The sequence below is a fragment of the Microchirus variegatus genome (genome assembly GCF_963457635.1).
Source record: "Microchirus variegatus genome assembly, chromosome: 11".
Taxonomy (NCBI): Eukaryota; Metazoa; Chordata; class Actinopteri; order Pleuronectiformes; family Soleidae; genus Microchirus; species Microchirus variegatus.
The window spans coordinates 15,942,403-15,959,379 of NC_139812.1; the positions used below are offsets into that span (position 1 = coordinate 15,942,403).

At 40.6% G+C, this 16,977-nt stretch overlaps 1 protein-coding gene across 1 annotated transcript in view; it reads left to right on the top strand.

The window, feature by feature from the left end:
- The window catches only part of macrod2 (mono-ADP ribosylhydrolase 2), a 390,893-nt gene that overhangs the window by 168,242 nt on the left and 205,674 nt on the right, over window positions 1-16,977 (top strand). The gene's annotated exons all lie outside the window — the stretch shown is intronic.

Genomic DNA, 16,977 nt, shown 5'->3' on the forward strand with positions numbered 1-16,977 from the left:
CCTTCCAACATGTCATAAAAACCTATGTTGGCCTGGGGCGCTGCCTCTGTTTCCCACATTGTTTTAAAGGCGTCGCAAGGTGAGAAATGGCTCCGTGGCAGGTAGTTTTATGGTGATCACCTTGAGTCGTTGCTCTGGCCAGGAGACCAGTGAGTGTAATGGATCTGCTGGGAGCCTTCAGTATGGATTTATGAAAGTGCAAGGCTGCAGGGGAGGATAAGTCACCTCCCTGTTTTTGTCACAGACTGAGAGACACCAATGAATAACACGAGAGAGCTAATCCAAGACAACTGCGGTTCTGACAAACAATACACCGAGACTTTATCTGGCAGGTGTTAACAGATCTACAAAGTTTACTTAGCTGGCACTTTTGTAAAGTTTGGAACCATTGTGACTTCTGCAGCACGGTCTCAAGAGGTGAGAAAGTTCTCATAGTCCCCGTATGAAACCGTTTTACACACAAAGAAACACATAGACTTCCATAAACATACACCAATTTCAATGTTGTGCAGCACGTGGCTGAACACTGTGGGCTTTCAGAACATGAACTGGTAAAGGTGCCTTCTTCGTGTGTGGTGGTTGGGTTGGCAGGGCAAGCAGGGGAGCGTCCGGATCAAGTTTCCCCCTCCTGCTGTCTAATTATTGACCCATCTGGTATTGTCTTTTCAATTGTTTCAATTATGATGGCACTGGTATTGCTCAGCACCCTGGCGTCAAAGCATTAATAATTCATGCGTAACACCCTGGACTCCACTCAGAGCTGTGGGCTTGAGCTGAATGTCAATACTGCCTCATGCCCCCAGTTGAGCACAGGGTTGTCTGTATTGACAGCGAGGCAGATAAGGGGAGCAAAAGCAAGTGCTGCCAAAGACAGTGGATAGTGATGCTATCATGTGAGTGTATAGGTGAAAAGAATTTCGTCTCTCACCCACTCTCCCTCTGTGTGTGTTTGTGTGTGTGTGTCATACGCAAGCTGTCTTCACAGCTTGTGTTTGCTGTCGCCTGATATATGACCTCATTATTGTCACCCCCAGACCTTAGAATCAATAGTGTTCAATTACTCATGAACCACAGACACAGCAGTGTTTACTCGGAAATCAGAGCCAACCAGGGGTTAACTCTCTCATCAGGGATTTGACTTTAGTCCCCAAACCACTGCTCCCAGCGCTGTACAGTGGCTGAGGAAAGGTACAAAATCAGTCACAAGGGAGGGGGCGGGGGGGGGGGGGAGCTTCCTGGAGAAAATGGAAGTGTGACTGTTCATTAAGAGGTGTGAAGATGAAAGAGTGAAGGGGTCACATTTTTGACACCCTGCTGTAATGGATGTGCTTTTGGAAGGTGGGGGGGTATTTGACATCTGTTAAAATGTGTCATGACTGGTGACCAATGGCAGTTGTTTACACACCGATTGGAGCTCAGCAAATCATCAAAATGACCTTCATACACTTCACAGTACACTAACCAATATACTGACATTTAGTTAAGACTCATGAGATGTAAGAATTGTTCTGCATGAGCACTCGACGTTGCCAATGCCGCCTGTATTTCCCGTAGAAGCATTATTTAACAGCTCACAGATTAGTTTGTTTTTTCTCATTAGATTTCAATTGTCGGTCAGTTCATTCAATTCCAGCATCATGACTGTGAATGTTTCATTGATTCTACTCTTTTGGACCCATGTGCTCATTCAGTATTCATACAGTGACCTCTCACAGCAATTCATCTTAAGTTGCAGAGTTGCTCTCATTCACATTGGCCTGCTGGCCTTCAGCTGCATCCCTGGTCCCCTTGCACTCACAGTGACTGCACGCAGAATAAGCTGTCACAGCCGTAACAATAGATTTCACTCTTCTGAATTCATCTCTCAAGACCTCAGCCTGCAACAGCTAAATGATGCTCCTGCCTTGAGGGGAAAACTTCACTGTAGGAAGACTAACCCTGCACTGCACCTCATTCAAGGACATTTGCATAAATTGACATGAACTGACATCTGTGTTAGTGATAATGTAAGTCACTGTACTTCAGCCTATATTAAAGGGTTCCTGCTGTTATAGAAAATGTAACATTTAATATGTTCATTGATTTTGTCACACAAGTTGCACAGTTTTGCCAATTGGGCTGCTTTCCGTCTGTTTATTCTCTTGATGAAATACATTACAGAGAAACCTTCAGTCTGTGACACGTTCTTCTGAGTACAGAGGATTCTAATAAATTTTACCTCAATAGTTACTCATGACAGTGAGTCTCAGGCTCTCTACAGGAGGGCAGAAATAGATAAAATATGGAGCCGAGACAACTGTTTCTCAAACCATCGGGCTTCCTCCTGTGGAAACATTACTTTTCTGTAGATGTAGGACACAAAGCCAGGCTGTTGTCACCCTCTCCTGGCATGGCAACATACGCACAGCTGCACGCCCCACCTCTCCGCCCGGTCGCCTGCTGCTCTGTGACTATCGATCGGGAGTTGTCACACTCTTGGTCGGAAGTTTTATGGTCTTCTTCCCTGGCACAGCGCTGCCCTTTCTGGTAGAGTCACAGAGTGGCAGGGGGCCAAGGGGAATGGAAGGTGCAGTCCATTGCTGGGGTGGGAAGAGGAGTGTGGTGGGTGGGTGGGTGGGTGTGGTGCGCAGCTGCTTTCCTATGGATCACTTCATTAATATCTCAGGGCAGAAATTAGAGGGGCCGCTACAGACTAATTAGCCCTGTCTGACCCTCCCATCTCAGAGAGGTCACTCTCTCTCCACTTCCTGCTGAAGCAATCAAAAGCTGAGTAACCCCCCACCACCTACCCAACGTTCATTCACTGTCACTGCCAGTAAAAATATAGGGCAGCCAGACAAAAAAAGATACCCCCGTTTTCTGCTGCATTACATACTTGCTGAAAGCTTAAAGTTTGAAGCATCGAGTATTCAAAAACATATATTAAACGGCCCCGTGTCATTGTGTGTTACCTGCCTCTGTCCGTCATTGTTTGTGTATCTGCTTAGTGAGCAGTGCCTGTGACTCCCACAGGGGCAGCAGGGACAGTGTAGCACAATGGGAGCAGTGTGCATGTGTTTGCTGCCAGCAGACATGGAGCCATCCCTCATTAGTATCATCTGTTTTCCCAGATGGCAGGGTCAGGTTAAGAGGGAGGCTTGATGAAAGGACTCGTCCTGCAGTGTGACACTCATTCCACGGCGCAGCACTCGCTACGGCTCCCCAAGCCAAGTTCCCAGCTCCTACAGGTGATTCTAGGGATTTAGTGGGATTCATAGTCGGAGAGAAACAGAACTACGTGTTCCTATCCCCGCCGTATATACTCTTGTACCCACGCTGCAATCTGATGAGTTTAAACAGAGCGGATCTGAGAAAAAGAGAAAAGTTCACTCAACTAGGTGACATTTCAACTTGTTTGATATGTGAACAAAGAATGTGAAAAAAATGCAATTATGTTTGACACCTGCTATTTAAAAAAAAAACGACTCACCTAAAAAATATCCCCCTAACATGTTGTTATTTTTTTTCAATGGCTCATTAGAGTGCAGACTGGGTCCAGTGGAAACCCAGGTAACGGGTTATGGCTCAACACTAAACGAAGGCCACATGAATCTGTGCCTTGACCTGCGAGGCAGCAACAGCTTCTGTGAGATGGAGAAGGATAATGAGCGTTTTCACATTTTTACGTCGAAAACTCACTAAACGGCCCATATACCAATTAAGAGATTGTTTTTCAGTGGAGTGGTCATTATCAAATGTGACCTTCCAATTATTTTTTCTCATTTTGCTCCTGATTCCGTCACCCCAGTGTGCCTGGTCGTCCCTCAGAGCATCAGAGGATGGACAGAACGGGTAATGGTTTTCCAAGCCGAGACCCCAAAGACGTGAGACATACAGACCCTACCACTAAAGTGCTTCTGTCCTCCCTGCCTTGTTATCTTTGTTTTATTTCCCTGTTGTCAATTGAAGAAATCCACTTGGGTGGATTTATTGGACATTTACTGTTCAGCAATTTTAATGTGTTTGCTAAATGTTTAAATTAAAAAGGAGTTCATTATTTTTTAGTTCATTATTTTGGTCTCAGTGTGGAGAAGCATATTCAGACAAACCTTATCTTTGTTCACACCATGCGTCAGAAACCTGTCCAACAATAATAATGCATAATAATAATACATATTTCTTTTTTGAGAATCACCATGAACCACAGGGGGAATCTGTGATATCTTACTAGATTTGAAAATTTCAACATGACATTTGTTTTTAATTGGAGGTGTGTGGGTTGATTAACATTAATTTAGAATGCTAGTGAAGATAAATACAAAAAAAACAAAAACACAGTGTGTATAAGTCAATATTGAGTGGGCTGCTTTTCAAAAGCTGCAATAAAAACCTAATCATTAAAGTTACACAACCACCACCTTTTTAATTCAGATGAATGCACAGGAGGTTTCAACTACTGCCTCACTCTGCTTTGTAAATTAAAAGTCCATTATTACATTCTGTTGCAAAGATGATACCTTTATTAATGTATCATCCAGTGAACACTCATGTCAAAGTAATGCAACATTACTTTGCACTGGACCAAAATCATAGAGACTGAGCTACATATAGACGTTTCCAAAGCTGTAACTAGCTTTCCTTTAATAGCCTTTTGCATCAAGGTTCATGAACAGCCCTGAGCATCCAAATATATACAATATGTAATTTGTATACATCTCACAAGATAATGTAGCCTTGGAAAACGGTTCCTAGCAGTGGATTTGAAGATACAGGCACTGCAATATTGGAAGATATTGAGATGAGCTTCCCTTCTGCTTTGATTGTACTGTGTGGAACAAGGAAATACATCTGAGGTTATTGGGTGCTTGAAGTTTCCAGAGGTATTTACTTTATATTACATTCATTCAAAGTACAGAGTGATCTTATTGTAAATAGACTGATTATGAGACGGTGTTGTTGTTGATCAGGAGGAGAACTATGAGATGAACTGAGCAATGCTCATGGAAATTACACTCCGCTGTATATTGTTGTATAAGACATTTTACTCGCCTCAGACTAAGCGGAATGCAGCGTTGGATCAAGGCCATATGATTGCACTGTTCTAGTGTAGTGCTTGTGTAAAATTGTTTGTAGTGAAATGGGTGCAAAATGCAAGCGTGCATGTGACGCCATCATTTGAGCTTGTTCTTGTGTAATTTTAAGGAAGAATTACAGTAGCTTCTCCCTTAAAACATTGTCAACCATCTGCTATAGGAAAAGTACCAGAGAATTAAAGAGCCACTGATGCTACATGTGTTGGGAGGACGAAAGAATGATCCTTGTTGGAAGGAGGTTTATAGCATTCGCAGTCTGTTTGCTTATTTTTGTTTCGTTTTTTCCGCATTTGACAAAACCCCAGTGCGTTATATTTGATTGCCACTTGAAATATTCAAAGCTGAGTGCCCAGATTTGGGCAGCTTTAAAATTCTGTTGCATATGCAAGCGAATTCCAATTCAGCGGAGTACACTGTGAAACAGATGGTCCCTTAGCAACCAGACGCTTTGATGTCATATGATGTCTGGTCTCTGACTAGCTATGTCATTTCAAATAATCCACTGATGTGAAATGCACCAGAGCCCCTTACGCTACCTCATTCATCGGGGAACATACCTTTTCTTTTGACTGTGACAAGAGCTAACTCAGAGCCAGGGAACAGGTGTGCGATTACACATGTGGGATTAGTGTGTGTGTGTGGTGAGGATCACTTGTTTTTGGAATGCTTAGGATGAAATGAATGGAGCAAAGAAGGTCATAAAATGAGTTTTACTTCTGCTGTTGTAGTGAGTCAGTAATGTTGTAGTCCTGGGACTAGTCCCTGAACTGACTGAAATAAAACAGTCAAATAAAACAGTGTATTAATTAATGAATAAAGTGTAAACAAATAAAATGATAACAATGTGGTATATTTTAACTCCAAATAACAGCTTTATACCCTTCAGTAAGCCAGTTGTATAGAGATCATTGCTGGTAAAGCACTTCTCTAGATTTTTGTCATTTCCATTCAATTGTATTGTTTTATCGATTTCATTTCTGGAACCAATATGCCCCCCTGACTCCCTGTGCTGTGTGAAATATGAGATTGTGGCGTCGAGTTTCACCATGTATGATGTGACCGTGTGCTTTCCCTGTTCACTTGCATCTGTACGTATTTGTACGTTAGCAGACATTAAAGCAAGGCGAGAGTGTGAAATTGACCTCAGCAGCAGGGAGCTCACTGTGGATTATTTGCCCCCAGAGAGACAGCCGGGCCACCCACACATCAGCCGGGCGTCACTGTGTGTATTTAGTTGACAACAAAATTAGCCGTTGAGTTTCAATCATTTGACGCCACACGTCTACTTTACACATCTACTTGGTTTGGAATTGCTATTCTTAGAGTGGTTTATTTGTTTCCCACCCTTGCAGTTTCTTTTCATCTCTCAGGTCGCTCCATTGCTCTGACAATTATAGTCTTTTAATAAAACCGCAAGGGAAAAAAGGCAAGAATGAGCGTTTCAGGTGCAAATAATGATTAATTTGCCCAGTCACCCACATGGCATATGCTTATTAATATAGCAGAACCAATCCTGTATAGATACATGTCCTGACACAATATTGCAGTTCATGTCTCATTAGACATTGTTATTGACCCTACATTCACTTCTCACAGTTGTGTGAACCTGGATTTCTGAGCAGACACAGATTGGTTGGATTGATTACACATTTGAAGTATATACACTCTCAGTTGAAAATAATGAATAATGTGTGTTGTGTTCTAGCTACACAACATGTCTCCAGTGCCTGGTATTTGGCACTGATCACAACACTAATTATTGTTGTGTGTGTGCTATTGTAAATCATCTCCCTAATTTGAATCGTACTTGTATCTATATCTATAAAGCACATTCTGTGTGGTAAAGTGATCGTGTTGAGTCACAATAGACTACTTAATCAGATGGTTTCTAACTCATCGCATATCACATATCTTGGACACTGTTATGCTCAAGCGTCAGGGTCCTGTAGTATCTCACTTCAACCATCGGGTGGCGGTACAAGTCTGGACGCAGGGAATAGGACGCATTCCTACAATAGAAGAAGAGAACGATGCTACAGCTCAACTCAGACACGGGCTGGGGAGACGGGGTGTCAGGCGGTTCGAGGGTCGCCAGGTCGAGGCTCGGTTGACTAAAACTAGCGATTAATTCTGTTGTCGAATTTTCGATTTTTCTGCTTGGTGAGCGGGGCTTATACTCCACCTACTGGTGGGTTGGAAATTCAGTTTGCACGGTTCCAAAATCTATAAAATCTTAAAAGTATACCTGGGCCTTTAATCCCATCATTGTAGGTTTAGTGTTCATTTATTAATTGAAATTAAGTTGTTCCAGATTTTTTTTTTTACACCACTGGTTATATTCAATCGTGTGGCTCCAACATAACACACACACAAACACATACAAATGTGTTACTGTACATTAGATTAGAAATTTCACCAGCAGCTTGTGAACTGTTTAACAATTCGTCATGTGGAATGTGCCTGAAGCAGTGTTTTATTCCCATGTACTGCGTTCATGTTCGCTTCATGTATATATTTGTATGCGTCTGAATTCCATCATGAGTGCAAATGCTTTTTTTTTTTTCTTTTTTTTTTACTGCACAATAGAAATGTAGAACCCCTCTTATTAATACAACAATTTGTTGCATATTTAAATGATTTATGTGTTGACTTCTTTATGCGCAGTGGTTTCAGATGTGTTTCTCTCAGTTTAATGTTGCATATTCCTCGCCCACTGCAGTTTGATGGTTACTCTGAGGCATCATACCTCTTTCCAATACAGAGTGCAATTTCTTTGATTTCCTTTTTAGAGTGAACAAAGTGATACTTTTGGCCTCACTAAATATCATTTTATGGCAGGTTTCTAGTTCGTCTGCTACTGTAGATCAGCAATTCATTGAACATTTCAAGGGGTTTTCATGCATTATTTTTAAAACGACATAACCGCTTGTCATTGTCAGACTGAGGGTTTCATAACCAATAAGAAAAGCTACACTGCCAGCTGTATTTCCAGTAGATTGCTGTGGAGATTATATATTTTTCATCAGCAGCCCGAGAACATATTAAAGCAATATCTCAGATGGATGGGAGCACGTATTTCTCTGATGCTATTTTGAACACAGCGGGATTGGAAGTGTGGCATGTTGCTGGTTAAAGAGGCGGATTACCCACGGAGGCATTTCTGTGTTGATTTCTTCTCCACGAGAAGCCATTAGCCTCTTGGGGCAGCGACGAGGTCTGCCCATTATTCAGGGACAAGGTGGTGGAAATGGAGAGGGATAAGACACAATGTGCTCAGGGCCAAGCTGCTCACTCTCCTGACCTGCTTCTCAAATGGCTTTTCCACACTCTCATAAAAGCCATTGCGTTGCATTTTAAAGAATAATAGAACCGCTGCCTCCTCCCTGAGAAACTATTTTAGCTTTGTAATTCCTTGGCACTGGGGCATTTCTTTGAAGGTGACTTCACAGCAAGTTTTCTTTTTACACCTTGCAAATGCATATAAGAAAAAATCAAATGCTCTCTTAAAGAAGGCCATTGTGAGCATTGCTGCTTTTGTCACTGTATCACGCAAAGAGAACGAGGCCTGTGGAGGAACGAATAGCGTTTATGTCTCTGAAACACAAGGGTTGTGAGGGAGACGTGGAGGATGCTCTCTCTGATGCTTTTATCACAATTACACTTGATCTTTGTTTTTCAGTCTCGTGTACTTTGACACCGTTACTTCATTCCTGCTTAAACACTTTTCTTTATACAATGTTAGACACAAGTTATAAATACATCTGCAGTGGGACTTTCCTCAGACCTGTGGACCAGTGTGAGACATCACTCAAAGCTCAGCAAGGCTTCAGTTTAGGTCACATTAGAATATCAACATGGTACTTTTTCTTGTGTGTTTATTATTCAAATTATATTAATGACTGGTCCACGTATGGTCATTTCTGGATTGCCTTGGTATGGAGGAGTATATTTTTTATGTGTAGTGAGGGAGTCCACATGCGTCACCTCAGATCTATGTGGGTGAGAGAAAAAATGAGAATATGAGAATACACTCAGTGTTTTGTATCTGCAAAGTAGAGCTATCCATCTCCATATATCTCCGTATATATGATCATTATTATTGCATATAAATTAGCATCTATGGACTATGGCTTCTATGGTCATGTTTTTTTTTTTTGGAAAGAATAACAAATATCGGCTTATATTAATGACAAAATATGCTTTTATTGATGAGAGACATGATATTTTGTCTTTGAATGTATGATTTATTTATTTCACTGGTGATGGTTTTTAAGATGGTGTTTGCCAAATGAAATTGCCTTAAAAAGTGCTGGTTGCAAGTCTGTCCGTGCAGTAGAATAGAGGGCCATCATGTTATGAAAACCTGATGTTATGATACTGAAGGAGGACAATCTCACCCAAAAAAATTATTAAAGATGGTGTAGTGGATATTTTGTGCTGCTGTGTTGCTAAAAAGGAAAATTCATTTGCACCATGTTCAAAAATAAACGATAATGTATATGTTGTATAGGTTAGGCTCAACTAACTTAGCCCCCCCGTTGTTTTTGCCAGCAAGTTATGTTGTATTATTTATTGAGACATTATTGTGAAATAATTTTTTCCACCCTTAAGCTGCAGGCGCTCCCATAAGAAGCTTAGGCAAATATCACCTGCTGCTTTCCCTCCTTCTTTCTATTCTAAATAGCACTCTCGGTGTGTTTATAACAGAAAACACACCACTCCCCCCCCCCCTAATACCAGGGGACTTGAAATTGCTCTTATTAATCAGAGCAGTGATAATGAGCAGTGAATAATAACCATGGGTGGAGGCCTATACTGAATTCAATGTGATGGGGAAAGAAAAAAAAACAGAAAAAAAGAAAAACACTGCCCGAGAGAGGTGTTTATTCGAGATTTTAGGATTTGAATGTTGCTACGCTTTTCCTTAGAGACTCCGTGTGGATATTTCTGCCACTGACCTTATCCTTCACAAATGGAGTACCCGCTGCCATTTCCTCTCCTCTGTTTCTCCTCCCTCTTCTTCATCATCTGTAATGCGATTTCTTTATTCCTCTGCCGGAGAACGTAAAAGGTTTTACAGTAAGCCGTTCGTGCATTTGACCTCATAGCTAAATATACCAGTGTTGTAAGGAAATGCGGAAAAACAGAAAAAGGTCACGGTTTTATGTTTGGTGACTCTATGCACATATGGTATAAAATGTAATTTGTAACCAGTACATATTACTTTAACAAATTGTAATACTTTTTAATGTTCTGTGCCATCACTCCATGTCCCTAGTGGTTCCTGTTTGGTGACTGTTGTAAAAGCACAGACGCTACGATACACAGGGACTTTTCCTGAGAGCAGATGTTGTGCATTTTCTTCATTGTTTTGGATAAGAAAAATCCTTTTTTGCCTTAAATCATGTCTTCTTTGCAACCACTGCAGTGAAGAGACAAACATGGTTAATGCAAGAATTACAGGAGATTGACATCAGTGTTGGTGTTGCTTTTTCTTTCACTACTGCACTGTGTAAACAGTTTTAACGTCACACCGAATCATCTAAATTCTGAAAGTTGGCAAATGAGGAATTAACACACATATATCACATAGAGTATATCTACATTTATTGAATATGTAATATTTTTTATGCACTAATAGTAGATTTTTTTTTTTACCTTTCCTCTCTTTCTTTTGAAATAATACGCAATTATAAAATGCACTTCCTGATAAGTGGTCTCAAATGCGTCATGAGCATTCTTACTGAAAGGAATAGTAACTACATCCTCTCTATGTCAATAGCTTTCTTTAGAATTAAGAGCCCTGTTGTGCCCATCGTTACCCATGATTCATGGGGCAAGGCCAGTGATTTAGAGACTTAATTTTGCTTCAAGTTTTATGACAAAGCATGGAATATTATAAAGCACGGTATAATGGTGTTATTTTGTGTTTCAAAACATGTTATCCTTTATGCCCAATTTGTCAGTCATGCAGACAGTCATGTAGAACTCTGATATAATATTGCAGACTTTGGTAATCGTTCTTTATTATCCACTTTGAGCAGTCGTAAATATGAAAATTGAGAACTACTTTTTCACTGACAACATATTCTCCGCAGAAATGATCGAGAATCCCTCTGTAAAATTAGATTGATTGTTACATTTCACAATTTAATTGATGTCTATATGAGAGCGCCAACATAAAGTCATGTAATGTAATTATTATACAGGGAGCGTGGGTATATGCTGCAGCAGTAAAATGTCAAAATGTTTATACCATTCACTTCCACAAAAAGCAGATTGTTAATGTTTTTATGATGGATCATGACATAAAAACATAATTGGTCCCACACTGCATTCATCACAACACATACTGTGTTTGATATTTTCAACCTCGAGAAATAAAAAACACAAACTGATCTAAAATCATTTAATGCAGAGGTTAAACCAAATTATAATCATTATAAACATGATTCCTGTAAAACCGTAACAATGTTTTCTTTCTCCATTGTCCCTGTGAAATAAAATGAGCTTCACTATCGTGCGGTAGTTCTGAGGATCACTCTTAATCCTGGCAGATAAGAAATTATTAGATTTAGCTCAGATTTCCACTCGTCTTCCTTTTTCGTGAGTGAAGGCTTTTTAGATGCAAGTTGTGACTGATGAGCTTTTGATTGGAATCGCGAATGAGACACTTTCATTACTGTGTGTTGAACTGCATCCTGTTTGGGGTAGTAAAGTCCACGGATTCCCCTGAGTGTACAGAGAGAGAGAGAATGTCATCACTTTATGATGAGACCCACTTAATGACATTTCTCATTTGGTTTCTACCAGAGCCACGGCCGCTCAGAGCCTGGGGATCTGAGAAGCCCAGATCACTTGGGTAAATGAGACGTCTGATGACTGAGATCTATCTCTTCCTCTCATTTACACTGACAGAAGTCTGGTCAATTATATCTACCCCTCACTCACATTGTTCTCAGCCATTATTAGTCAGAACTGTATAAACAAAAGGTGCAGGGTATTCAAAAAAGATGTTGTGAGATGCAGGAAAGAAATGTTGCTTTTGCCGTGTTCGAATTGTCCTTTTATAACTCGATTAGTAAACCTCTGGTGAGTGAAGTACATTAGTTTGACTTACAGGGGCAGAAGTGTCACTTTTCTATTTCAGCTGCATGACTATACAGTGCATACACCTATGAATGGACAGACTGTAATAAGATGGGTTGATTTTCAGGTCTAATTTGATTATGCTTTGTAATTAAATTATGCTATAATGCAAAGGTCCCTTGATATACTTCTCACTTTGTGTAAAGCATTTATTACACCCCCTGCTGTGATCAATCAGGTTGTCAAGACAAGTTTTACGAGATGTGTTCACCTCATAATCACCTCCACGGGAAACTGTTTGCATCGGCTCACTTATCTTTTCAGAGGCCAGTTTCGAGTAAGCAATGACACGAATACGTTGTAGAAAAAGATATCGATTGTTTCCCACATTTTAATAGTAGTGGTTCCAGATTTATTTTGCGAAATAGCACTCATCATTTCCTCATATTGGAAAAGCGTGACAAGCCAGTTTGCTCCTGGCAGCATCCCTATTTCATGTCACATTATTCCGTGTTTTGTTAGGGTCACCTTGGCACTAAACAGGGAAAGCAGCGCCTGCAGCAGCTGTGATTAGAAAAATGTTTATCGGCAAGTGATGTTTCTTTAGCAGAAACAAACGGCACATCGTGATTACTGCTCAATTAGTGGGAGCCAAGTCATTTATTTTCAGGTTTAGCCTTAAGTTCTATTCTTCATTTGAGTTGATTATTAAAACAAGAGAGCAAAAGGATAAAACTCCATTTTAAAAAAGGCAGTGAGTATATCCCAACTAGGCCGGGTCTACGCGGTCGGTGCACTGTGGGCGGCCAGGTCGCGGTCACCCCGGGGGGTGGAGGCGACACTTAAAATGACCTGAAAATTCAAGGTATTAGCCTGTTTTGTTTCGTTTAAATGTCTTTGAGAAGGCATGTTTTTTTTACAAGTACACTTTACTGTTAAAGGTCCTATATTATACCCTATTTCACCAAGTTAAACTTAAGTTAAGCTTTTGTGAGTAACTTGGCACCAAAGTCACATTAGAAAGCTATCATGCACACACACATGTAAAGCTCTATCCTGTGGAAATTACTGAAATATTAAATGGTGTGGGTTTTTCTCACACTGTGCTTTGATACATTTGGGAAAAGGTTAGCTCTGGTTAGAATGCAGGTCTACCTATTTTTCCACCAAATGTAAAAATGTTACCTTGATCAAGGTAAAAATGTTTCCACCAAATGTAACCTTGAACGACAATTGCAATGTTTGTGTGTTTTGAGTAGATATGCATTATTTAAACTGGGCTCGTCGACCTTTTTTGTCTGCTTTGGATGTTTGTGTGGATTTTGGGGATTCATTTTGACAAAAGTTTCAGTGAGCTACCTGCATCTGCAAAACAGAATCCGCTTCCTAAAGGTTGTTTTCTTACTGGCTGTACCCTGCACTGAAAAATTAAACCACAGCTCTCCACAGTGACAGAGCATGAGCTAATCCTTGTTCCCAGACTGCTAGATTGCCTTGCATCATGTGCATAAAAACGTGTTTTATTCTCCACTTTTTTTCTGTCCCTTTCTCCTCTGATGAGTTGCATGTCTTTCTGACTGTTATATCTGCCTCTTGTCTTTTTGGAGTGATGCAATTAGTTTTGTATTCTTTGTTGGCTTTGTTCTTCTGGGGAAAAGGATTGCCTGCAAAAAAAACAAAAAAAACCTGTTTCTGCAACCCGCTTCTTCTGTGTTATAAGCTGACATGAGTGTCACTTTTAGACAAGTAGCAACTTTAGCATAGCATGCGTTTTCATAACGGATCATTTGCATCTCCTTTAGTAAAAATACTGAGTTAAACAGCAAGTAAACCTTTGGTTTGAGTTGGATATAACAGTTAACAAGACTACAAATAGTTTTTTGCTTCATGCAGCAGCTACAACTGTTATGCTACACAACTCGCATCCAGTAAAGTCTCAATATAGTTTGTCTTCCTTCCCCTTGCTTCCTTCCTTAACAATGTGTGTAGCGCACCTACCCTAGCAGCATCCTGTCAGAGGAGGTCAAGGCTGAGGGGCAAAGTGTCAGAGTTTAACTCTGCTCATGTCCTTGTGAGTCTTCCCTGCGACTTAACTTTAGGTTGTTTTGCATTCCACGAATGCTGGAAACAAAAAGCCACCTCCCGATGCCAAAAAAGGGCAGTGCGGTTCAAAGAGACGGAGCTTGCTGTGCAAGCCCTGCAGGGTCACGTCTACACCTGAGTGTGGAGATCAGATGCCTTCAGATTACTGTAAAATCAGTTGACGAGATATTGCTCCAACTTTTTAATCATTTAAATCCTTATATTTGGCACTCTGGGGGTCCTATCAGTTGGCAAAGTGTGAAAAAGATGACTCACTCGTGTTTTTTGTGGTCCTCCTTAGTCTAAGTACAGGAGATAAAACACGCGATGTTGACTTCTGCACTCATTGGGACGTCACAGTGCGCTAAATTATTGGAATTGTTGTCTCGCGGAGCTCCGCTTTGTCCGTAAAACACGCGAGAGTGCTGGCGTGGGCGACTGCATGCGAAAAACCGGAAGTCTGCGAAAAGTTCTATTCTTGGCTCTATAGTGCAGCACAGAGTCCTACACAAACTTCCAGCCTCAGAGGATGTATCTGTCTAGTGGATACATGTTATATATGACAGCAATGTGCCTGCTAGAGCCTGCAAATGATCACTTTACCAACTGCTGTTAGCTGTTAGTTTTGTTTTACTTTTTTTTTTTTTTTTTTTTTTAAGAGATACTACTAAACAGAGCTTTCTGAACAGGGCTGTTTTGGCAGGGCAGGGCATTTTTGACATGTCCATTAGGACACATTAGGACACATACGGAGGAAAACTTACATGTAACATTATATTGTGAATCAAATTTAACATGAGTCCAGGAGGACAAGGAGGTTCTTTGAATTATGAAATGGGTCGTTGTGTACAGGAGATCCTAAGGTTTTCAGAAAACTTGAGTTAACAGGTCGTGCCCTATAATGTATTTTACATTATAAATATTTGTTTTCTGACATATTGTTAGGCCTAATGTTACATACTGGACCTTAAGGTGTGACATAAATTATTAGTTTTTTTGACTCCTCAGAGGTTTTCAGTATAGCCCTGCAGTGGTTTTGTTAAATAACCAGCATTGATTGTCCAAATAGCATTGTCCGTTTACTGATCTGTAGAACATCAGTAATATGACTTGAGGTGTCACACTCCACCTGAAATTTTCTTCTTTTTTTTTTATTAGTTTTTTTTTTAAACACAGTGGTGATATATTAAACAACAGGACCAGCATTTGTGCCCCTGCTGTTTTTCCCCTATGACTCTAATTCTTTAGATCTACAGGAGGTCGGCACCCACTGTGTACTCTTTCTCTCATGTGGGTGAACTTTATTCTCACCCATGAATAATCTGCATCCTTCTACTCTCTTTCCACTTTCTATCAGGTTTGCATATAGTTGTTTCCCTTTCGCCTGTTTAGGGTATCTTTTCTTTCCTTCGTCATATATGTGGGTGTGTTGCATCATCATGTTCTCAGATGAATCAAGAACTTACCGAGTATGCAACATCACACCCTATCTGTGTTTACATGGATACAAGCAATTGGAATAAAAGCCTGATCAGAATACAAATATGTAATGTAAACATGGCAATTTGGAAGTATAGTGTTTGTTTGCTATGGAGGTGGAAGTGAAGCTTCTTCTTCTGCTTCTATTTATGGCGAATTAGACAACACTGCACATGTCAAAATAGTCAATTCCGACTGAACGCTTAATGAAATGAAGAGTTTTTGCACATGTCAACATAGCTTCTGTCATCAGTTGTTTTGCCTGAATTGACACTAATATTAGACACTGCAGGCGCTGTTGTGATTCCTGTGTGGTGGTCACGTCTTGTATACTTTGTGTTTATGATGTGTGTTGATTCTGTGTTTTGATTTTGCTGAGAGCACCTCCTCTCGCAAAGTTTTAGATTGATAAGGCAGTGCATTGTTAAATCTTGAAGACCCATAGCTCTTAACCTGGCTCTTTCCTTTCTGTCGAGTCCAGTGCCAAAACCCCCTCTCATAGTGTTGATTCCCCCAAATCTTCTCAATGATATTATCTTGACTGGCCCTTTTTTACAACCTTTTTCTCCTGGTCAGCACATTGCTCTTTGCCCAGAGTGGAAGAAGCCATTCTCCTGGCTGTCACCGCTCACACAGATTCTGTTCTGCTCTTGTCTGGATGATGGATCTAGAGCAGTCAAAGAGTGCTGACTCCTTACTGACCGCCGCTCCGTCACCACCACACGTCGGCTCCTTAGCCCACCAGCAAGGGCCGCCATGATGGATAGGTCATCCATCGCTCAGCTATGCTCAGAGCCCTTCCTGCAGAGCTTTTGTCTGTCAAGGCCTCCAGTGGCATCTCATAGCGTGACACACAGCAGAAGAAGACAAACTAGTAAACACAGCAGCCATATTGTTCTTCTCAGCTCACCCACTGTCATCCTTCTGAGGTCGTTTACAGTTTATCAGCAGGTTCATTCGGAAAATTACAGATGCCTAGTGATGGATGCAGAATTTTTTATTTTTTTTTGTCATGCATGTATTTTTTATCAAGACTCTTAAAACATTCCAATTATTTTTTTATAATATAACTCTGATTAATGACACATTGAGATCACAGAAGTCTTAATGAATTTCACAGTGCGTCTGAGGTCGTCAGTGTAACCCCCTTAAATTTAGCTTAGCCCTAATGCCAGTCCAATTAGGAAGATACTTTTTTCCATTAATGTATCTTTATTTTAATTCTAAGCTATTCATTAAAGCATGAAAAAACTAA